The sequence below is a fragment of the Nycticebus coucang genome, chromosome 15, assembly GCF_027406575.1.
Source record: "Nycticebus coucang isolate mNycCou1 chromosome 15, mNycCou1.pri, whole genome shotgun sequence".
Taxonomy (NCBI): domain Eukaryota; kingdom Metazoa; phylum Chordata; class Mammalia; order Primates; family Lorisidae; genus Nycticebus; species Nycticebus coucang.
This window is the reverse complement of record NC_069794.1, coordinates 27,609,768-27,616,960: the sequence shown is the minus strand read 5'-3', so window position 1 is coordinate 27,616,960 and position 7,193 is coordinate 27,609,768.

Genomic DNA, 7,193 nt, shown 5'->3' with positions numbered 1-7,193 from the left:
TAAAGTAAAAGTATAAAAAATAGCAAGACAATGAGATAAATAAGTATCATTACATGAATGGTCAGTTAACACTACAGCTCCTTAGCATCTTATTTGTTGATCTTTCCAAAGTGTCTCAGTCCATTTATGCTGCTATAACAAAATACCTTAGACAAGGTAATTTATGAAAAATAGAGATGTATTTCCTCTAATTCTTGAACCTGAGAAATCTAAGGTTAAGACTACAGTAGATTTGGTGTCTAAGCTTGGAGCCCATATCCCAGTGGTTACAGTGCCAGCCACATATACCAAGGGTGGTGGGTTCGAACCCTGCCTGGGACAGCTAAACAACAATGACAACTGCAACAAAAAACAGCTGGGCATTATGTGGGCACCTGTAGTTCCAGCTACTTGGGAAGCTGAGGCAAGAGAATCACTTAAGCCCAAGAGTTGGAAGTCGCTGTGAGCTATGATGCCATGGCACTCTACCAAAGGCGACAGTGTGACTCTGCTCAAAAAAAATAAAATTTATTGTCTGGTATAGACCTTCTCTGTGCTTTCAAGCCAGTGTCTATTTGTTTTATGATTGTCTAAATGTCTGTGCATCTTTTGTCTAGGGTTATATTTCATGCATGCTGAGTAAGAATGTTTTCTCAATGTCTTGGAAAAGGTGTGAGGTTGTTTTTAGGGCAATAAAGCATTAAGAATTCTTCATTTTCTATTAATATATACCTTTGTTGCAATCAACCTTTTAACATTTAATATACTAGATTCCAATTTCTTCATGGAAATTGTTAGAAAGCTTACAAGTCTGTTTACTGTGCATTCAGTTGCCAAGATTTTAATAAGGAAGTCTTTTAAGAAATGAGTGACAATGATACATTTTGTGGAGAGTAAAATGCATACAATCTGGGATTCCAATTTGAAGAAAAGAAAAAGAACACAAACTTACAAATTTAGTGCCTTGGAAGGTGCTCATGCAAATGGAGACCATAAAGCTTAAACATCATTAGCTTCATGGTAAATCTAAACTTGCTGAAGAATAAGGTACTAATCCCATGAATCATTCCTTTGAACCTCTTCCACATGGTGAAGTTCACGTAGTTTCTCTAGGTTTTTATGTATGTATGCACATATACACATAGTTCAGAAATAGGAGAAATCATTCAAAAGTAGTTGTTTCAAGATACAAAGTTAATTTGAAATTTTAATGACCCTTCATCAATATATAGCATCCTAATATATATTTAAAGTGAAAATTTTATAAACAACTGACATTCTTAGTTTTTCCCTTAAATTCTCTCAAACAATTACTTGACTGTTGTTTTAGCTAATTGCTTTTATATAACACATTTATATGCAGACATATATAATGAGGGTGCCAAAAATATATATGGATTTTAAGAGATATTATATACGTGCTATTTTTGAAGGCAAATTGAAGGTGCCATTACTGATAAGTGTACTTAGACATGCTATGCATGTCCATTTTACCTGCAATTCATACATTTTTGGGGAATGATCAATTTTACTTCCAATAAGATCACTTACAATGTAAATACTTTTTTTTGGCACCCCTGTGTATAAACACACACACACACATATATGTGTATACATAGTCTGTCTTTTCATACTGGTTATTCTCTTGAATTATATGTTACAACTTTAGTCACCGGATAAATAAATTCTGAAGTTGTAAGTAATACCAATATTTTGAAACAGCTTCAAGCTCTAGAGTTGTGCATTTGAAATACCAAATATGATTCATAATTTAGTAGACATTGAATATTTTTTACATTTTTTCTTAAGAAATTGAATGAGTTTTCCCCAAAGTAGTACATTATGGTATGTTATACAGATGGCATATTATACATTTCAGGAACATTAGTAGATTTTTGTAAAAACTGTATCTTTTTTTTCTATTTAAAGAGGTAAAAAAAACAAAACAGGCAATTTCTGATTGAAACTAGGTGACATAAAACAGTTTTTTTCCACTCATTTCTCCCCACTAAACACTACATAGACTCTGGGAATTGTATAAGAGATAACTAAAGAAGAACTTTAAAATGTGATAAGAAAAAATGAAAGGTGATTTGAAATCTCAGAACTAGAGAAAGAGCCTGCAGACGGGGTACCTGAATTCCACCATTCAACAGAGGACAATTTTGATCCTGTCTGTGACATACTAAAACTCCATGCTTGCATTTGGTCTGTGCTCCCAGTTCCTGATACAGAGCTCCTACATCCCTAGCAATGTCTTGTGTAATAGAAGTGATAAGAACATCTGACATAGAACTTCCAAATTCCATGGAACTTTAGGTGATTAAAGTGCCTTAGTTTAATTAGGTTATTCTTGCTGAGCTCAATTGAGGATACTTTCATAATAAGGCTAGTCGGTAGAAATAAACCATTATGAAAAGCTTGGAACTTTTAGTTCCCCACCACTACCACCATCTGAGACTGAAGCTTGAATTAATAGTAAATAATATCTATGAAAGGAAGCCTGCATGTAAGCATCTAAACAATGGGCTTCAGACAGTTGGCCTATTTGATACCTAGGGAATGAAAATATAATAAGAAACATGGTAAATGTCCAATCCCTTGGTTACTGTTTTCTAATACATGTAAAATAGAAGATAGTGTTGGGTTGAGCCTTGGAGCTAAACCAAGCTTAGATTTCTGAACTTCAGCCATTAGCCTTAAAGGGGTGTAAAAAAGGGAACATGTATGCCATAGTGAAGAGAAAGTATCTTTAAAGCCTTTGGTCTCTATGAAGATGAGAGTGTAAATAGGAGGGTAAAACCAAACCAAGAAATGACTCAAACCAGGGTATTTTGCGTAAAGAAGTTGTTTCACATTTTAGCTTAGTATCATCAGCATCCTGAAGAACCTTCAGTAAATTGGATTTTGAGAATAGCTAACTTGAGAATAGTATAGTTGGCTTTAAGTGCTGCACAGTTAAAGAACGTGCTGTGTTGATACAGGACCTGCAGCTTACTATGGAACAATCACATGTGGCTCCCTGTAGTCCAGACACACAGGAGGTTATTCCCAATAGGACAGTCAGCCTGGTGATCTAGATAAAAGCCAGTGTCATATATGTTTGTTCTTAGAAGGGAGACTTCCAAGCTTCCCCTGTAAATGCCAAATGAAATACTCCAGATAAGATGTTGAAATACTTCCTGTGCAAGTTATGTGGGGCCAGCTTTATAATCGTTGGAGTATTTACCCACTGAATATGTCCATTCCTCATGGTCCTACTATGTTTGGGATGCTATAACAGAATATTTTTGACTATGTGGCTTATAAACAACTACCATTTATGTCTAACAGTTCTGGAAGCTGAGAAGTCCAAGATCAAGGCAATGGCAGATTCCTTTTTTTCTTTTTTTTTTATTAAATCGTAGCTATGTACATTAATACAATCATGGGGCACTGTGGTTTTATATACAATTTGACATATTTTCATCCCACTGGTTAACATAGACTTCCTGGCATTTTCTTAGTTACTGTGTTAAGACATTTATATTCTACATTTAGTAAGTTTCACATGTACCCTTGAAAGATGCATCATAGGTGTGGTCCCACCAATTACCTTCCCTCCACCCATCCTCCTGCCTCCCCTCTCCTCCACCCCTTCCTCATATTCTTAGGTTATAATTGGGATATATCTATAAATTAGTTTCATAGTAGGGCTGAGTACATTGGATAATTTTTCTTCCATTCCTGAGATATTTTGCTAAGAAGAATATGTTCCAGCTCTATCCATGTAAACATGAAAGAGGTAAAGTCTCCATCTTTCTTTAAGGCTGCATAATATTTTACGGTGTACATATACCACAATTTATTAATCCATTCGTGGGTCAATGGGCACTTGGGCTTCTTCCATGATTTAGCAATTATGAATTGGGCTTCAATAAACATTCTGGTACAAATATCTTTGTGATTTTTAGTCTTCTGGGTATATACCTAGTAGAGGAATTGTAGTATTGAATGGCAGGTCTATTTTTAGATCTCTAAGTGTTCTCCAAACATCTTTCCAAAAGAAACGTATTAGTTTGCATTCCCACCAGCAGTGTAGAAGTGTTCCCTTTTCTCTGCATTCAGGCCAACATCTCTGGTTTGGAGATTTTGTGATATGGGCTAATCCTACTGGAGTTAGGTGATATCTCAAAGTAGTTTTGATTTGCATTTCTCTGATGATTAAGGATGATCAGCATTTTTTAAGATGTCTGTAGGCCATGCACCTGTCTTCTTCAGAGATGTTTCTTTTCTTTCTTTTCAGTTTTATCTATTTATTTATTTTTTATTGTTGGGGATTCATTGAGGGTACAATAAGCCAGGTTACACTTGTTAGGTAAAGTCCCTCTTGCAATGATGTCTTGCCCCCAGAAGGTGTGGCACACACCAAGGCCCCACCCTTCTCCCTCTTTCCCTCTCTCTGCTTTTCCTTCCCCCCCATGACCTTAATTGTCATTAATTGTCCTCATATCAAAATTGAATACATAGGATTCATTCTTCTCCATTCTTGTGATGTTTTACTAAGAATAATGTCTTCCACTTCCATCCAGATTAATACGAAGGATGTAAAGTCTCCATTTTTTTTAATAGCTGAATAGTATTCCATGGTATACATATACTACAGCTTGTTAATCCATTCCTGGGTTGGTGGGCATTTAGGCTGTTTCCACATTTTGGCGATTGTAAATTGAGCTGCAATAAACAGTCTAGTGCAAGTGTCCTTATGATAAAATGATTTTTTTTTTCCTTCTGGGTAGATGCCCAGTAATGGGCTTACAGGATCAAAAGGGAGGTCTAGCTTGAGTGCTTTGAGGTTTCTCTGTACTTCCTTCCAGAAAGGTTGTACTAGTTTGCAGTCCCACCAGCAGTGTAAAAGTGTTCCCTTCTCTCCACATCCACTCCAGCATCATCTGCAGTTTTGAGATTTTGTAATGTGGGCCATTCTCACTGGGGTTAGATGGTATCTCAGGGTTGTTTTGATTTGCATTTCTGTAATAGATAGGGATGATGAATATTTTTTCATATGTTTGTTAGCCATTCGTCTGTCTTCTTGAGAGAAGGTTCTATTCATGTCTCAGATGGGCAGAATCAACATTGTTAAAATGTCTATACTTCCCAAAGCAATCTACCTATTCAATGCCATTCCTATCAAAATACCAACATCATACTTTCAAGATTTGGAAAAAATGATTCTGTGTTTTGTATGGAACCAGAAAAAAACCTGTATAGCTAAGGCAGTTCTTAGCAATAAAAAAAAGCTGGGGGCATCAGCATACCAGATTATAGTCTGTACTACAAAGCCATAGTGATCAAGACAGCATGGTACTGGCACAAAAATAGAGACATAGACACTTGGAATCAAATAGAAAACCAAGAAATGAAACTAACATCTTACAACCACCTAATCTTCGATAAACCAAACAAGAACTTCCCTTGGGGGAAAGACTCCCTATTCAATAAATGGTGTTGGGAGAATTGGATATCCACATGTAAAAGACTGAAACTGGACCCACACCTTTCCCCACTCACAAAAATTGATTCAAGATGGATAAAAGACTTAAATTTAAGGCATGAAACAATAAAAATCCTCCAAGAAAGCATAGGAAAAACACTGGAAGATATTGGCCTGGGGAAAGACTTCATGAAGAAGACTGCCATGGCAATTGCAACAACAACAAAAATAAACAAATGGGACTTCATTAAACTGAAAAGCTTCTGTACAGCCAAGGAGACAACAACCAAAGCAAAGAGACAACCTACACAATGGGAAAGGATATTTGCGTATTTTGAATCAGACAAAAGCTTGATAACTAGGATCTATGGAGAACTAAAATTAATCCATATGAGATGTTTCTTTTCAGGTCCCTTGCCCAGCCTGAGATGAGATCACTTGTTCTTTTCTAGCTAATACATTTGAGTTCTCTGTGGATTCTGGTTATTAAACCTTTGTCAGAGACATAACCTGCAAATATCTTCTCCCATTCTGAGGGCTGTCTGCTTGCTTTACTTACTGTGCTCTAGGCTGTGCAGAAGTTTTTAGTTTGATCAGGTCCAAGTAGTGTATTTTTGATGCTGTTTCAATTGCCCAGGTGGTCCTCCTCATAAAATATTCACCCAGGCCAATTTCTTCAAGAGTTTTCCTTGCACTTTCTTGTAGCATTTTTATAGTTTCATGTCTTAAGTTTAAATCTTTAATCCACTGAAAGTCTATCTTAGTTAATGGTGAAAGGTGTGGGTCTAGTTTCAGTCACCTACAGGTTACCAGCCAGTTCACCCAGCACCATTTGTTAAATAGGGAATCTTTTCCCCATTGAATGTTTTTAATTGGCTTGTCAAAGATCAAATAACGGTAAGTAGCTGGGTTCATCTCTTGGTTCTCTATTCTGTTCCATACATCTACCTCTCTGTTTTTGTGCCAGTACCATGCTGTTTTGATCACTATCAATTTATAGTATAGTCTGAGGTCTGGTAGAGTGACTCCTCCTTGCTTTGTTTTTATTTCTGAGTAATGTCTTGGCTATTTGAGGTTTTTTCTGATTCCATATAAAATGAAGCATTATTTTTTCGAGATCTTTAAAGTATGACAGTGAAGCTTTAATAGGGATTGCATTAAAACTGTATATTGCTGTGGATACTATGTACATTTTAACAATGTTGATTATTCCTAGCCATGAGCATGGTATGTTCTTCCATTTATTAACATCTTCAGCTATTTCTTTTCTTAGAGTTTCATAGTTCTCTTTATAGAGATCTTTCATGTCCTTTGTTAGATAAACTCCCAAATATTTCATCTTCCTTGGCACTACTGTGAATGGAATAGAGTCCTTGACCGTCTTTTCAGCTCGACTATTGTTGGTATGTATGAAGGCTAACGATTTATGAATGTTGATTTTGTAACCTGAGATGCTGCTGTATTCCTTGATCAGTTCTTAAGAGTTTTGTAGTAGAAACCCTGGTGGTTTCGATATACACAATCATATCATCTGTGAAGAATGAAAGTTTTATCTCTTCTGACCCTATATGGATACCCTTGATCACCTTTTCTTCCCTAATTGAGATGGCTAAAACTTTCTTTACAATGTTAAAGAGCCATGGAGACAGTGGGCAACCTTGCCTGGTTCCTGTACTGAGTGGAAATGATTTCAATTTAACTCCATTCAATATGATATTGGCTGTGGTTTTGCTGTAGATGG